This window comes from Podarcis bocagei (genome assembly GCF_964188305.1).
Source record: "Podarcis bocagei genome assembly, chromosome: 5".
Classification (NCBI taxonomy): domain Eukaryota; kingdom Metazoa; phylum Chordata; class Lepidosauria; order Squamata; family Lacertidae; genus Podarcis; species Podarcis bocagei.
In genome coordinates this window covers 18,167,814-18,183,788 of record NC_138129.1, presented here as the reverse complement: position 1 = coordinate 18,183,788, position 15,975 = coordinate 18,167,814, and the positions used below count along the sequence as shown (strand labels likewise).

The 15,975-nt window shown below is 42.9% G+C and overlaps 1 long non-coding RNA gene across 1 annotated transcript in view; it reads left to right on the top strand.

Moving 5' to 3' along the window:
- LOC308588451 overlaps nucleotides 1-15,761 on the top strand; it is a 33,886-nt gene extending 18,125 nt beyond the window's left edge. Inside the window, exon 3 of the long non-coding RNA XR_014008777.1 lies at nucleotides 15,724-15,761. This is a non-coding gene — a long non-coding RNA (uncharacterized lncRNA). The remainder of the gene's footprint in view (nucleotides 1-15,723) is intronic.
- The last annotated feature ends 214 nt before the right edge of the window (nucleotides 15,762-15,975 follow it).

The following is a 15,975-nucleotide window of genomic DNA, read 5'->3' as shown; positions in this document are numbered from 1 at the left end:
TATTCTTGTTTTGAATAACCCTTGTATCGAGCAGGATCCACCTGAGGAGTCCTGTCAGTGGAAGAGGAAGATTTTCCTCTTGCACAAAAGGACTTTCTTCCCTCTTCTTCCACTGCAAGTCCCACCAAAGCCTACGGGGGAAGCAGAGAGGGTGTCATTCCATCTGGCAACCTGAAATCCTTGCAGATACAATATCCACACACATAGCCCCGATTTGACCATATACAAGGCTTTTCTGTATTCTCAATTTTTATCAAGCGATTCATGTAAGTGTAGCAAGGAAATGCATACCTTTCCCAGGAACTGACACTAAAATCTTTTGCAGTTGACACTTGATTAAATTCCAGTTTTTTAATTTTTTTGCTAGTTTATGGCCCCACCACATATGATAAGACCACTCCTCTTCCCGGGGGGGGGGGGAGTTTCAGGCTGGCCACTAGTTCTTCCCGTGTACAGCGGGGGGGGGGGGGGCGGAGGCGATGCCTCCCATGACATTGGGAGTCCTGGCCGCGTCACACCCCACGGCCGACCAATCGCGTCGACTGGGGGTGTGTGGCTTACCTGATTTGAACCCCGCGCGGCCGGGGCGCTGTCTCCTTTCTCCTCCTGTGTCGGATCTCCTGCTCTCCCGCCCTATTTTCATGCGTTCTCCATCTTGGCCTTGTTATGGACTATGGTTGGTCACTTGTTGAGGGGGCCAGGTAGGAATTTTCCCACTTGGTAAATTGGCACCAGCCATGTGGTTTTCGCCTGCCTTGTAGCAATCGTCGCATCTTTGTAAGGTTTGGTGGTTAGGCATTGGTAAACCTGGTTTATGGGAGGGGAGGTTGTGGGCTTCACCTGCCCCTTCTCTTTAAGGGTATTCCGTTAAAGCAGCCTTTCTCAACCTGTGGGTCCCCAGATGTTGTTAAACTACAACTCCCATCACCCCTAGCTAGCAAAGCCAGAGCTCAGGGATGATGGGAGTTTTAGTCCAACAACATCTGGGACCCACAGGTTGAGAACCACTGCATTAAAAGGAACTGGGGGTGAAGCTCGGCTATGGGCTAAGGCCATGCCATGACCCCATCGGGGACCCTGGGGAAGCTCGCAGTGGGCTCTCCCTATTGGTGGTTGACCCTTATGAGACTACCTGCATGACGGGCAGGTGTCATATATAGTCGGTTCCCTTCCAATGCCTAAGCCAGGGGTAGGCAACCTAAGGCCCGTGGGCCAGATGCGGCCCAATCGCCTTCTCAATCTGGCCCCCGGACGGACCGGGAATCAGCGTGTTTTTACATGAATAGAATGTAATAGAATGTGTTCTTTTATTTAAAATGCATCTCTGGGTTATTTGTGGGGCCTGGCTGGTGTTTTTACATGAGAAGAAGAAGAGGAGGAGGAGGAGGAGTTTGGATTTGATATCCTGCCTTTCACTCCCCTTAAGGAGTCTCAAAGCGGCTAACAATCTCCTTTTCCCTTCCTCCCCCACGACAAACACTCTGTGAGGTGAGTGAGGCTGAGAGACTTCAGAGAAGTGTGACTAGCCCAAGGTCACCCAGCAGCTGCACGTGGAGGAGTGGGGAAGCGAACCCGATTCACCAGATTACGAGTCTGCCGCTCTTAACCACTACACCATAGTAGAATGTGTGCTTTTATTTAAAATGCATCTCTGGGTTATTTGTGGGGCCTGCCTTGTGTTTTTACATGAGTAGAATGTGTGCTTTTATTTAAAATGCATCTCTGGGTTATTTGTGAAACATAGGAATTCATTTATCCCCCCCCCCCAAAAAAAAATATAGTCCGGCCCACCACATGGTCTGAGGGACGGTGGACCAGCCCACAGCTGGAAAAGGTCGCTGACCCCTGGCCTAAGCCAATATCTCTCACACCTGTAACCAATAAAGTTGTGGCGTTATTTATCCCATTAACCCAAAATATTGGTGTCCATGTGTTTCATTATCTAAGAAAGGGGGTGGGGCGTGGGGCCTCGCCATGCAACAATCTCTTCCTGTTTGGGGCATTTCCAGCACATGGGTACTTAGCTTCCATTTGCTTTATTTAATAACACCGCTGAGATGTACCATTGTGCCATAACTTTATAGGGGTTTTTTTATGCTAACGTTTAGCAAAAACACACACCCTTCATGATGCTTTTTTATGTTTACGTCTGCTTATTTTGTGATATTTTTATGGTTATTTTTAATTTTGCATTTTTATTTGTAAGCCCCATCTGATTATGATTTTAATTATATTAAGGTGTGGTGTAAATGTTGAAATGTGCACATATTTTACATTGCAAAAGCATTAGTGTATTTGGAGCATATTGCTGGCCAGGTATGCATCATATGGTTAATGTTTTGTCTAGATTCCCTTCTGTTAGGTGATAGAGTTGTGCAGGTATTTTTGCCTGTCCCTCTTTCTCTTAGAATGGCAATGACACTTACCTGAGAGGTGAGTTCCTCCTGAAAAAAATCTCTGCGTGTACCTCATAGATGTGCATTTTTTGTTAGGGAAATAAACATTGTTAATAATTTTTTTAATGTGGACAGTTTATATTTAAACATCATATTTAACAAAGGTCAAAACATCATAAATTTTTAAAAATACATGCACCCCTGAAAGTTTTCATGTTCTATAAGACAATTAACAACCAAACAGACCATCATCTTTAGCTTCAATATAAAATACAATAAAAATTCCATGTTGTAAAACATAGTAACATAATTTCCTCTAAACCTCAAGAAATAAAATATTACAAATGAAAATTAACTACAAAGTATGCTAAAATATGCCACTATGTTTTAGAAGCTGTTAACCAAAGGATTTCAAAGAGTCAGTGCCAGTTAAGAATAGAAACCGCTTCTTTTCAGGACTCTGTTTTAGACTTTGATATCAATTTCAACTGAGTTGAGATCTTATCCATTTTAACTTAGGCTGCCCCAAATTTTAATGTGCCATCCTCTGATGGAAGCTGTTGCTGTTGTTGTTGTGCTTTTCCAGCATCAAGCTATTTGAAATTTGTCTACTGTTGCAAGTAAAATAATTAAACCACTTCAGATTAATGTGTGTGGAGTTGAGGATATTGTTTTGATGGAGGTGGTTTGGCAATCCTGTTTAAGGTTGGAAAGGAAGATGTGCCTCTAACTTTTTCAGAAAGCTTTCAAACACTAATTTTTGACCTACTAGTGTAAGGTTGCCTTAACTCCTGACAGCAGGGAATTATAAAATTATTCGAAGTGTACAGTGTATGTACACAGCCAGTTGTTCTTTCCACAGTAAACAAATCTGAGGCTCAAAAGCTCGAAGGCAAGACTCAATTAGGTTAACCACATCTTGCTGTTAATTCCTGGCTGTGATTCAAAGAATGGCAAAGGTGGGAGAGGCCCCCAGTGAGTGCAACGTGTCCCGTAGCAAAGAGTGAGCAAAGGTGGTGCCAGTTCATTGGATGGGATGGTTCTTATCCAGGAATGCAGAAGGCAGCACACAAATACCGTGTGCAATTTTTATAGCCTCTCATCATTTGTCTTCTTGCAACGATAGACTTTTTTAAACGGGCTAATGTCTTCATGAAAGGGAGGAACAGACCGACCCATTTCCAAATCCCCAGTAATACCAAGAAATACAAATGCTTTCCGGTTTGCTGAGGCTTTCTTTTTGTTAGCTATGAATCCCATAAGGGCAACCTTTATAAATATAAATAGGTTACGAGAGTTAGAGTGCCCAGAATCCTGGCAAGGTGCCATTTGGCTAATAAATACTACACATTGATTCAGCTGCATGTAAGATTGTGGGTTTTGTTTCAGCAAATCTTCGACAGAGCTGGTGCTTGGTTTTTTGAGAGGTAAGGGGGAGAGATTAGCTATTACAAGCACAGGATAGTAAGCAACTAAGTCCTTCACAGGGTAAACCTATCGAAATTAATGGGCCTAACTTGTTATGTTCGTTAATTTCAACAAGTCTACTCTCAGTGAAACTTAGTTGAATACCCCCCTTTCACTGTGTAATCCCTGGTTACAGCTACAGATGACTCAGCTTCAGTGTCAGAATTGAAGGATGAAATATTTTGCATGAAATGCTTATCGTTTTAGGTAAAATTAAGTTTCACTCTGTATTGGGGGGGGGAGGGGTGCTTATTGCAAATATAAATTGCCAGACCTGATTTATCAGACAAATGGAAATGTAAATATGACCCATCTACTGCACATTGGACCCTAACACTATGACATAATCACTAGGTGGTAACTGAGGCTGTGTGCACATTACTGGCTTAAAATGCAACTAAGACGTTCTTTTTCTCTATTTGGATCAAAACACAGCATTTCATAAGGAAATGACAGGGTAGATATGGATTGTGGCTAACATGTGTACACTACTTTCCCAAACCAGCAGTGGGGAAATCACTGAATACAAAGTAAACGGGAGTGTGTACACAGTCTAGATTGGGATTTTCTGTTTTCATATAAAATCTTGGTATTTAGTTTGAGGAATTTAGGTTTTCTTTGTTTAAAAAACACTTGCTTTTACAGCACCACCCTTTTAAAGCCACGGTTCTCTTTTTCATCTAAGCACTGAATCAGTTCCTTTCTTGCTTCCTCTCTAAAATGAGAGTGTAATCAGCTTGCTTTAGATAAGGAGCCAACTAGTGGGCAAAATCAAGACAGTAGCAAGTAGGACAGCAGATCAACCTACACAGTAAAAAAGGAGCCAAACCCCTGAGCTTATGGGTTTTTTTGACTACACTGTAGTGAGTAACAATTTGCTTTGAACTGTGGGCAGACATCCTTGCACACAGTAATTGCACGTCCTGGAAAGAATTCATTACAGATACAGCAAGTTTTGCCGCTAACAACAGGTATGGTTTAAAGAAATAAGGCAGAAGGTTTACAGACCACAGAGATCAAAGGTAAAGATCTGCCTTGTGAATATGCATATTTTGCATATTATTTAAGTCCATTAAAAGAAAAGTTTGTAGCAGGGTGTGGCTTCAGAGGAGAATAAAACAACCCAAATTAATCTTTAAGGTGAAACCAGGGCATTTTAGGCTATATTACTCACGCCTGCCAACATTTCAAAATCCTGTAATAGTAAATTTAAGCTGCTTCACTCTTCATAGTTTCCTGCCTACTGTCAGCACTCCGTAACCCAGCGGTCCACACCCTCATCCATGTGGAAAATTTAAGCCAAGAAATCTAGGTCAGGGATTTCAATACTTGCATTTGTTCAGATCCCACTCCTACAGGCATACGTCATAAAACTAAAACACACATAATACACACCCTAACTAATATTGTATGCTATTTCCTAGAGAGGGTGTGATATATTTTAGAATTTGTAAAACTTGATCCAGGCTAACTTTCAACTGGCCTCTTGCAAAGTTTATCTCACAGCAGGATAAGTTCTTGAGAAGTGGCCAGCACTAAATGGCTGTGGTTCCTTTTGCTCTAGGGTATGTGCACATTGGGACGCAGGTGGCGCTGTGGGTTAAACCACAAAGCCTTGGGCTTGCCGTTCAGAAGGTCGGCGGTTCGAATCTCCACTTGACAGGAGCTCCTGTTGTTAAGTCCCAGCTCCTGCCTACCTAGCAGTTCGAAAGCACATCAAAGTGCAAGTAGATAAATAGGTACCACTCCAGCGGGAAGGTAAACAGTGTTTCCGTGTGCTGCTCTGGTTTTGCCAGAAGCAAAACCTGGATGACCCGGAAGCTGTATGCCGGCTCCCTCGGCCAATAAAGCGAGATGAGCACCGCAACCCCATAGTCGTCCGCGACTGGACCTAATGGTCAGGGGTCCCTTTACCTTTACCTTTATGTGCACATTACCATTTATTCCATATCCAGTGTGCTCCCATTTTTAGTTCTTGAAGTGCATACAGACGCCACAAAGTGCATCAAACCAATCCTTTCTTGAGAAATATTGCTGCTTGGTGCGTTTTCCCCAAAATCAACTTCAATCCAACTAGAAAACTTAAGCTAAATTCATTTTATACTTAAGCCAGGAGTCCGCATTTGGGACAGCTACTGCACATGTGCAGATGAGCATGCAAGCGCAGATGACAGCTTCATGAATAGGAGCTGGAGGGGGAACAAAACTGGCCATGTGTGTTGGATGAAAGACATCCCCACCCCCTCTCTGATGTATGCACATTGTGCAAATGCAACTCCAAAAGCAGCAGGGGGGAAATGACCTCGCTGCATTTTAAGTCTCTAACGCATACAAGTGTGCTTAACATTGCTTTATAAATTCTAGAGAAGAGCTAAATCTAAACTAAGCAAAACAAAAATCTGCAAAGTGACTAGAACAGAAACAAATGAATATGGCGGAGGGTGGAGCTGGTAGGGCCGCATTTTTCCACCTCATTTTTTGAGGCTGCAAATATAACACACTTACTGGCGGGGCTGCCAGCCGATCACAAATACTGAAACATTGGAACTGCCTGGCTTGCTTTTGTGACTTTTTGAACAGCTTGAGATCTTGAAAGCAGCAAATGAATCATTTCACAGCATGGAGGGGGGCATAATCACATGCTCCTGTTTTCATATCAAGCTGCACTTAAGGGCAAGGCGATCAAATGATTGGGCTTTTTGCAGTAAGGAAAGCGATTGAGAAATGCACCAAGAAGTGTGGAATAATGCATGCGTTAACAACATCATCTAACCTCCCTGCAAATGGCTCAGAAGGAATGCTCATCAAATAGCCCACATCATTGAATCTCCCAGCTGACAAATCAGGACTAATGTTAAATAAACAGATCACCAGGAAGCACCCTTAGGGTGCAATCATACACCTACCTGGAAATCAAATGAAAAGCCTAAGAGCACCCCCAGACTGGCGGTATTTTGCAGAAGCAATTCAAGCGCACTCTAGGAAATTTAGACTTCTGCTATAAAAGTGAATTAAAATAAGATGTCAACCTAGCACAACAAATCTACTTTTTAAAAAAGAAATGGACTTTTTGCAGTTATGAAAGTGTTGAAAAAATGAGGGCGGTTTTGGGACAGGAGATGCAAGGGGGGAGGAGAAAGGTGCTGGTACTGTGTAGCGGTGTGTATTTGTCCACGGACAGCTTTCCGGGTCATGTGATCAGCATGACTAAACCGTTTCTGGTGCAACGGAACACCGTGACAGAAGCCAGAGCACACGGAAACACCATTTCCATTCCCGCCGCAGCAGTGCCTATTTATCTACTTGCACTAGTGTGCTTTCAAACTGCTAGGTTGGCAGAAGCTGGGACAGAGCAATAGGAGCTCACCCCATTGCGCGGATTTGAACTGTCGACCTTCCAGTCGGCAAGCCCAAGAGGCTCAGTGGTTTTGACTACAGCACCACCCACCCTATAGCTGGACTTATGTAACTGTCCGGGAGGTCCTTTACCTTTTACCAGCACTGATTCTATGAAATATTTAGGTTGCAATTTTGTGCATGGATTAAACCCCACTGAACTCAATGGGACTTACCTCTGTGTAGAGTGGCACAGGCCGTGGCAGCATTGCTAGGAAATCACAAACGAAAATAGGGCATGCGTTAAACATCTCAGTTGTCATCTCGAGGTTCAGCGCTGAAGCTCCATCTATCCAAAGCATTACACATTACTAAAAGGTCTGCTGCAGTAGCTGTAATTGTTTACTCTGGAATGGCTCGCCTGCAGTGTTTTAAAATCCAATAATGTGTTACTTGAGTTAAAGATAGGCTAGGAAAAAAATAATGGGTGCAGTTCAGCTAAGGAGCCCCACCAGTGGAAGCCCAAGCAATGACTTCTGCTACCTCAATAGATCTTTCCTTCCTCTCCCCACCCCCAACCCCCCCAAATTGGCTGGGGTGGGATAGAAGAACCCCCCCCCCCAAAAAATAGCATGCAGTGGGAGGAGAGGGCAATCCATCAGTGCAGCAGAATTGCTTGTCTTGAAGGCGCAACCTGCTTAGCGCTATGTTGAATTCCTCCTAATTGTTGTACAATCCCATTGATCAGAAGCTCAAAACGAGCCTCACCAGCGTGTGAAATGGGTGTGTTTTGCAGGGCTCTATCATGTTCGAGTGTCTGCCTTTACCTGCATGTGCCTTCTCCACCACCCTTCACAGATTTAACAAAGCAAGCCAAACCCTCTTTGCTCTGCCCTGGGGGGCTTGAATTGGGCAGAGCTCAGTGGAGGCTGGGGCCAGCTAGGTCTGGAGGCATGGAAGGCACGGAGGTCAACTGTAGGTGGACTGGCTGTAAGAAGGCAGGCAGGTTGAGGGATAGCTGAGGACAGACTGGGGTTTGCCCTAATGGTCCAGCCTCCACTGGTAGAAGTGTCCCTCCACCCAGCCCTGCTGGATCCATCCATCACCTGTGGAGAAATCAGCACGAAAGAGTGATGCTGTTGCCCTTTCTGACTGCCAAACAGGTCGGTGGGTCCCCCAAAAGAGAACAGAACATCTGAGACTTGTGGGGAGAAGATAGATTGTCACAATGGAAGGCATGGATCAGGAAACCTGTCATGTTGTTTTCCTTAGCGGTACAGATTTTGAGGCAATAAATATCTTATTTGGCCTAATGGGATACTCAGTATATTTCTGGTAGGCTAGTGGCCATAAATGGACAATTCAGCAAATGAGAAGGCATTCCTCACAAAACATCTAGTATACATGAATTATTTGAAGAAACTGGATGAACTGGATGCTTATGCTAACAGCTATCAAAATTGCTCATGTGTGTTTTGCAGAAACGCCCAAGAAAGATTGTTACCTCCGTTCATTAACTCACTCTCTTTCTCTCCACCCCCTGCCAGTTATCCAATATCATGTTGAGTAATGAAAGGGCTCAGAGGATGTGGCACATATGGCATAATCCTGCATTCAAGGGGGGGGGGGGAAGAAACCCACATTTTCATTTTCCTACCCGCTCACTTTCCCCCACCCCACCCCCAAAATGGATAGAATAAAATACTTTTTGCATTCTTCATGTAGCGTAAATGTCTCCAATACAGCTTGATAAACTGCGATTTAAAACCGGTATCTGTTGATCAAAGAGATAAGCTGTCTCCAGTCTGTCTGGTAAATTTCTTAAGTCCTATACCTGCAATTATTTCTTTCTCTCATTCTTTCCTAATGCATGCATATGAATTTATAGGAAAGTCAGGTTTTAGCATTTGTAGTACGATATGCATGTTTCATTTCGTTTTTTTCTTCTGCTTTTGTCCTGCTTTGGTCTACAGCCTTGGGAGAGATGGCTGTTCTTCCATTTGATTGGATTTTCTTTCTTTCTTTCTTTCTTTCTTTCTTTCTTTCTTTCTTTCTTTCTTTCTTTCTTTCGTTTTTTTATTGAAGATTAATGGGAGAAATGCATGGAGGGGAAATCCAGAACAGAAAACGCGATTGCTTTGACGTTCAGGCAGTGCCTTAAAACCTGCAGCTTCGTGCTTAAATGGAAGAAAGGAGTAGCTGGTAAACTAAGAGAAGCTGCCTCATCATACCTGTCAACCTTCCCTTTTTTGAGGGAAATTCCCTTATTCCAGCGCCATTTCCCGCTGCTTCCCGCTGCTATCCCGGATTGTTAGATATCCCGTAGACTGTCCCTGGGACAGGTGAGGCTGCTGATCCCTTATTTTTGAGGCCGCTGATCCCTTATTTTCAATTCTGAAAGTTGACAGCTATGTGCCTCATACGGAATCAACCATTGGTCTACCTAGGGGACCACTAGACTGGTGGATTTTTTACTTTTGTTCTGCAGATCTTTTCCCCAGCTGCAGCATGACTTTGATGCAATAATAGTGGATTTATACTGGGCCACCCACACAGCATTCCATTGTATTAATTGTTATGCAATTCTTCTACAATGTTACCACATTATTGCCATCTACAAGGCAATTATTGTGCTGTAGTATGACAAAAGCGGGACAAAAAAACCCAGCCCAACATTTATGATATGACACGGGATTTCAGCAGGAAGTTATGGGGCATGCAGTAACTGTAAATGAACTGGTGTACCTGCCCCAAACCTTTTGCAGGGGCAAATAGGAACGCATACGTATATAGCCACCTTGATACAATCATGTGCACAAATCATAATGAATTCACTATAAAAGGGGCCCTAGCTCCGTGCTTCCACATCATGAATGAGGAATCTCTTTTCAGCCTAAGAATCATATTCCCTTCTGGTCAACGTTCTAATGGCCACGTGTCAATGGTGGACAGGGTGTGGCCTGAGAAAAGGGGGTGTGGCCTAAGGAGGGTTCCGCAGGCCAGGCAGAGTGATGCATTTGGCCCTTGCACCTGATGTTCTCTACCCTTGGTCTGCACCAACAGGCAGTTGAGTCTCCAGGATTTTAGACATGGGATATTCCCAGCCAACCTGGACATGGCAGAGAATGAACCTGGAAGATGCTAGATATGGCCCTCACTTAATTTGGCTCATTTTAATGTAAATGGAATTGTTTGTTTTTAATGTTGGATATTGATAAAACTCTGGATTTGTTATTCATGCAAACTGTCTTGGGAAAGCTACGGTGCTGAACAGCAGCTTAGAAATAGTAGTAAATGGAAGGAATTAAAGCTTTGTTCTCAGCCCTGAAGTACAAGAAATACCTGTTGCATTTTCTTAACACTAGTTTGCAGAACTGGAGAAACCAAGAGGCATTTAACCTGACTTCCTTTTTGCATGTTTAGGGACACACACACAAATATACACACACCCCAAACCTGAAAGAGTCTCTCTAGACGACGGCCCACTTCCTGAATGAAGAAGCAGAAATCTGCACTGCTGCAAGCTGATCTGGGGTTACAAAGAGCTGATAATAACCTGAGTTTAGTGAAGAACATGCGGGATCTATAACACAGTGCTGCAGCCAGCCAGCCTGCTATGCCATCTGCCAAGATATAGTATTCCATTATTCCCTTACTGCCTTACTGCTCACAAGGATTTGCCAAGAATTATAATATTGGCTTGAAACAAGTCAATCATTCTGCAATCGCTTGCAAACTTTTGCATGAAAATAATTAAACTCAATGGCAGCTACTTCTTGCACAAACATGTATAGGATCAGGCTTAGCTGAAATGACCTAAGGGTTTGCTTCTTTCTCAGACCTGCAGAAATACAGTGGTACCTTGGGTTACATACGCATCAGGCTACAGACGCTTCAGGTTACAGACTCCGCTAACCCAGAAATATTACCTCGGGTTAAGAATTTTGCTTCAGGATGAGAACAAAAATCGTGCAGTGGCGGTGCAGTGGCAGCGGGAGGCCCCATTAGCTAAAGTGGTGCTTCAGGTTAAGAACAGTTTCAGGTTAAGAACGGACCTCCGGAATGAATTAAGTTCTTAACCCGAGGTACCACTGTACCAAAACTAATTCAGTAAGATTCCTTACTTTCTTTTAGAGAGGAATAGGTAGCATGTTCTTATACATAGTGAATCTGAAAGCATTGTTCCCCGCTTACTACTTATAAATAAGCCCCACATCCACACACAGAATGATGTCATTTGTTTATCTCGATTTTCTTTTTTTATTATTATTTAAAAGATTAGGGTTGCCATCATTTTATTCAGTGCTGGACTGAGGCAGATTGGAACAACCACAATACTCCCTCTGCAGAAACTGCACAGAGATTATGAAGAGCTCAATGCTCATCTAAGCATCCGAAACCTCTTGCACACAAGTGAGGTACATTTGAAAGCCTCTCAGCCAGCAGCAGGTGGCATTTCGTGCGCAGCTTATTTTACCAAACGTTGTTAATGAAATTTGAAGCTCCAGTTCTAAGGGGCTCATCACACATAGTCTAAATAATCAGGTGGAAGCACAAACCATAGATTTTATCTAAGGAGAAAGATTATAACTGGATACTCAGTTTTGCATTTGTGCTTACTCTCACTGCATTGAGACAGGTGGAGAGTTTATCCCTTTCCCTCTGGATACAGAAGGGGTAGTCCACCTTTTTATACCTAAAAGGTAAAGGTAAAGGACCCCTGACAGTTAAGTCCAGTCACAGACGACTCTGGGTTGCGGCGCTCATCTCGCTTTACAGGCCGAGGGAGCCGGCGTTTGTCCGCAGACAGTTTTTCCGGGTCAGGTGACCGGCATGACTAAGCTGCTTCTGGAACAACGGAACACCGAAACCAGAGCAGCACACGTTAACGCTGTTTACCTTCCCGCCGGAGTGGTACCTATTTATCTACTTGAACTTTTTGGTGTGCTTTTGAACTGCTAGGTTGGCTGGAGCTGGGACCGAGCAATGGGAACTCACCCAGGGATTCGAACCGCCGATCTTCTGATTGGCAAGCCCAGGAGGCTCAGTGGTTTAGACCACCGCCCCACCTGCGTCCCTCTAATTTATACCTACCACCCACTAGTACATCTTTCTTGATGGTAAAATTTCCTTACTGCACACCAGTGCTCGATGGAAGGAGGATTCAGCTTGTACTGTAGAACCCCTTAGCATCCACCTAGAATCCTGAAACCCTACCACTAGTGGGTGGTAGGAACCAGGTCAACAACCCCTGGGATACAGCATCAGTTGGGGCACAGAATCCTATGTTCCCTGCTAGCACAGCTACGTGATTATATGTTCTGGTCTTAATGGTCTTCCATGTCTTGCTCTCTTTTGATGGTACTTATGCAACAAGTTTTATATTCCACTTGATTGCAATAAAACTTCAAAGCGCTTTACAAAAAAAATTAAAATTATTAATAAGGTTTAAAACAGGTGTTTAAAAACAATCAAAGACAAATAAAATCAACCGTAAGTTAAAAATAGCTTAAAGCACATTCTGCACGTCCAGGCAGGCTTGCCTAAACAAACATGATTTACGCAGGCTCCAAAAGGAGTACAGCAATGGCGCCTCCCTGATGTTCCAAAGTGTAGGTGCTTCTGCGTTAAAATACTGATTTCTTAGACATACGGAACAAGTAGTATGTAGCCAGCTTTGCAGGTCAAAGCAGTCAAGTGGGCCTATATGGGGTAAGGTGATCTCATAGGTGAACTACAGACCTACCAAGTGTCTCTATTTTCCAGGGACAGTCCTGGATTTACAGTAACCATTAGAGAAATGTTAGAAGATAAGTGGTTACATGGCGCCTGAGCCAAAGAGATAAGTAACTACAGTGGTACCTCAGGTTAAGTACTTAATTCGTTCCAGAGGTCCGTGCTTAACCTGAAACTGTTCTTAACCTGAAGCACCACTTTAGCTAATGGGGCCTCCCACTGCTGCCGGAGCACGATTTCTATTCTTATCCTGAAGCAAAGTTCTTAACCTGAAGCACTATTTCTGGGTTAGCGGAGTGTGTAACCTGAAGCGTATGTAACCTGAAACATATGTAACCCGAGGTACCACTGTATACAGCTCTTAGAAGACATCTGAAGGCAGTCCTGTATAGGGAAGGTTTTTTTTTAATGTTTAATGTTTTATTATGTTTTTTATATGCGTATGTTGGAAGGTGCTCAGAATGGCTGCCCCTATTTTATCGGAGAAATGTTGGAGGGTATGAAACTGGCCCCAAACTGTTAAGGGCCTATAGTGGTACCTCAGGTTACATAAGCTTCAGGTTACAGACTCCGCTAACCCAGAAATAGTGCTTCAGGTTAAGAACTTTGCTTCAGGATGAGAACAGAAATCGTGCTCTGGCGGCGCGGCAGCAGCGGGAGGCCCCATTAGCTAAAGTGGTGCTTCAGGTTAAGAACAGTTTCAGGTTAAGAATGGACCTCTGGAACGAATTAAGTACTTAACCCGAGGTACCACTGTACTTGCAAATTAGCATCCAGTGTAGATCTCTGAGCACAGGCGTTCTGACATGGTCTTACTCAGTGACCAGCAATGCTTCAAAATGGGGCAAGCCAGCCCTCTTGCACTGAGGCCACTCCTGCCCATTCTGCTGTGTGTTGCTCTGGACATCTGGCCTAATTGCCCTGATGGAACACCACTGTCTGCTGTAACAATATCCAGCAGACACCCCTGCAATCAGGACGCAGCTGCAAAGCACAAAGAGATATTTTGACGGGCTGGGGGTGAGAAAGCATCCATGTAATATTTCATCGCTCTGAAGTTTTTACAAATTGCTGCTGATCTTTAAGGCACCTTAGATGCAAATCAAAAGTATGTTTGTAGACTTCGAGCTTAGCTGTTACACCAAGTGAACTCACTGGAATAATCCTCTTGAACACAACCACAGCTTCCTCCTTTGTGCGAAGTTACTCAAGTGTAATTATCTGCAGCTTAAGAGCTTCTTTTTCCCTTAATTAGACTATGCATTCAATGGCTAATTACATTCATGGAAAAAACCCTCCTTATTTATTATTATTATTTTTTAAAAAAACATTGGAACGCTCATATTTTAAAGGGCATCCAAATAAAAAAATGACACTACCTCTTTTTCCAGTATTTACTAGATCAATAAAAAACCTTTATCTACTTCCATCTATTGTAAGTTGCTTTGAGACTTTTTAAAAAGCGAAAAAAATGAATAAGTAATAAATGTTTTAACTCTTTTGTAGTCGTTCCTATTTTAGTCATATGCAGCACTATCCTAAGCTAGTTTACTCGTGAGTAAGTGCCGGTAAAGTAGGCGTATTTATCGCTGCAGTCTTTTAGAGCATGATGCAAATAAAGTTAAGCACTAAGTCTTGTTGATTTAAATGAGAGAGCGTGCTATGCATGGGTTTAATACAAACATTAGAATAGACAGCAATCAAAAGTAAATTTTGTGTTGGATCTAGATGTGGCTTCTGCCAGTGGGGAGCAGAGTTCTGTTCAGGGGATGTTTCTTCCCTGGAGAGGGGAATGTGACTGTTGCCACTTAAGGAATACTCCAGATCAGTGTGTGAGATGGTGTTGGGGTCTGCAGGGATTGGGAAAAAAATGGGAAATCCTCCTACTCTTCCAACAGGATTCTGTCTAGGGCAAGTGAAATCTGGATCCAGCCCTTTGTCTTGGTCATGGCCTTAGTGGATAAAATTATTATCATTTTTACACTTGTTTATTTCATTTATGTATTGCTTCCTATGATGCATCTCAAAGCGATCTCGCCATTTAAGAACAACATATATAAAACAATTGCATGCATAAATTGCAGTTCGTAATTCAGACCAGGTTTTACAGTGTGAAGTTATTTTTACCGGCTGGTGTTCATTGATGCTTTACTGCCTTTTTATTGCTGTTACTGTAATATTATAGGATGTACTCTGCCTTGCTGCATTTTTTTAAAAAAATGAAAGTGTGGTTTATAAATATCTAAATAAATAAGAATCGTTAACACACTCACATATACATGTATTAGGAAGTCAGAATATATTATGCTGAAAGAAAATTACCTCTATTTTTTTTTAAAAAAGACAGAGAATAAAATGCCAGGCAGCCAGTGTACCAGCTTTACTTCATATATTTAATATGAGATGGTCTCCTGCCTTTTGTGTTTGTGTGTTTGATCTGCATATCAATTTGCACTGAAAATACCTAGCATGTACAGTCCAAAAATGATAAATTGTGCTTTTCATAGTTTCATTAATTTACAAATGTTTTGACCTTTCATTAAAATGTCAGTCTCGAGCTGTTGGTCGTAACATTGATTTACATTTGCAGAAATTGGCCTAATTATTAAGCATCCAACTACATGTTGCATTGGCATCTATACTTTGCTGAAATACAGTCTGGAAAATATCGTACCATGCAATGCAACTCACAATATAAGGATTTTGGTATTATAATCATTTCAGTGTAGGCTGTTCCATAAAACTGGATTTAAGAGTACTTGTTACCCGCTCTTACTTTTCTCTGCAGAAAAGTGAAAAACCCGCTCTTTTAAGCGGAATCAGAGCAAATGGAAATCCTTGGAAAAAAGGTAAGTGCAGATATGCCCATACCATATTTGTAATAGTCACGCTGCTGCTGGAGAGGGTGCCGGCACACTCAAGTCAAAGTAGGGTGAGGGAAGTGAAAAAGGAGGGGAAATGGAGATGCAAGCAGGCAAGTGAGTGCCTCACCCTGGCAAATGAGTAAGTGGCTGGGCAAACCAGGCTTGTGGGCAGCTAA